The sequence below is a fragment of the Sinocyclocheilus grahami genome, unplaced genomic scaffold (genome assembly GCF_001515645.1).
Source record: "Sinocyclocheilus grahami isolate Dianchi unplaced genomic scaffold, SAMN03320097.WGS_v1.1 scaffold1919.1, whole genome shotgun sequence".
Taxonomy (NCBI): domain Eukaryota; kingdom Metazoa; phylum Chordata; class Actinopteri; order Cypriniformes; family Cyprinidae; genus Sinocyclocheilus; species Sinocyclocheilus grahami.
In genome coordinates this window covers 83,877-84,448 of record NW_015507098.1, presented here as the reverse complement: position 1 = coordinate 84,448, position 572 = coordinate 83,877, and the positions used below count along the sequence as shown (strand labels likewise).

The following is a 572-nucleotide window of genomic DNA, read 5'->3' as shown; positions in this document are numbered from 1 at the left end:
ATGATTTCTGAAGGATCATGTGACACTGAAGACTGGAGTAATCATCTATTCAGCTTTGAAATCCTAAAAAGGTTTGAAGTAAATTCCTTCATTTAAATGTGCTGATTATTTTAACTCTGTCAGATAGAAAGAAGGCCGAAAATACATTTCTTCCTCTTTTTTCAAAAGACGTGCAATAGCACCTGTATCAAGACGTCACTGTCTCGGCCGTTCTTTCACGCTCAGTCTCTCGGCAGCAGACACACACAGAGGTCGATGTGTGTGTTTATTGTGTATTGTTCTGCAGAGGCGAGAAACGTCACTCGAATAAAACCCCATGTTTAAATATCCTGAGTAATGTTCATGTTAGTCATGCACAAAACAATTCAGATTGAGTGATTTGTTTTTATGTATATTATCTGGACTCAAAGTAATGTTGCTGTAAAATTCATCACAAGAAACCTTTTCATTTTTAGATGCAGCTAGATGCTTGACTTTAGTTGTGAATGTGTGTTTGATTATTCACAGAGGGTATCTGGGGTGTTTGCGTGTTGTCATGTTCCACTATTGTGTCTTGATTGGCTCGGCCGGTA

General features: G+C 38.3%; 1 protein-coding gene across 1 annotated transcript in view; it reads left to right on the top strand.

Moving 5' to 3' along the window:
- LOC107573327 (importin-13-like) overlaps positions 1-572 on the top strand; it is a 44,122-nt gene that overhangs the window by 1,791 nt on the left and 41,759 nt on the right. The gene's annotated exons all lie outside the window — the stretch shown is intronic.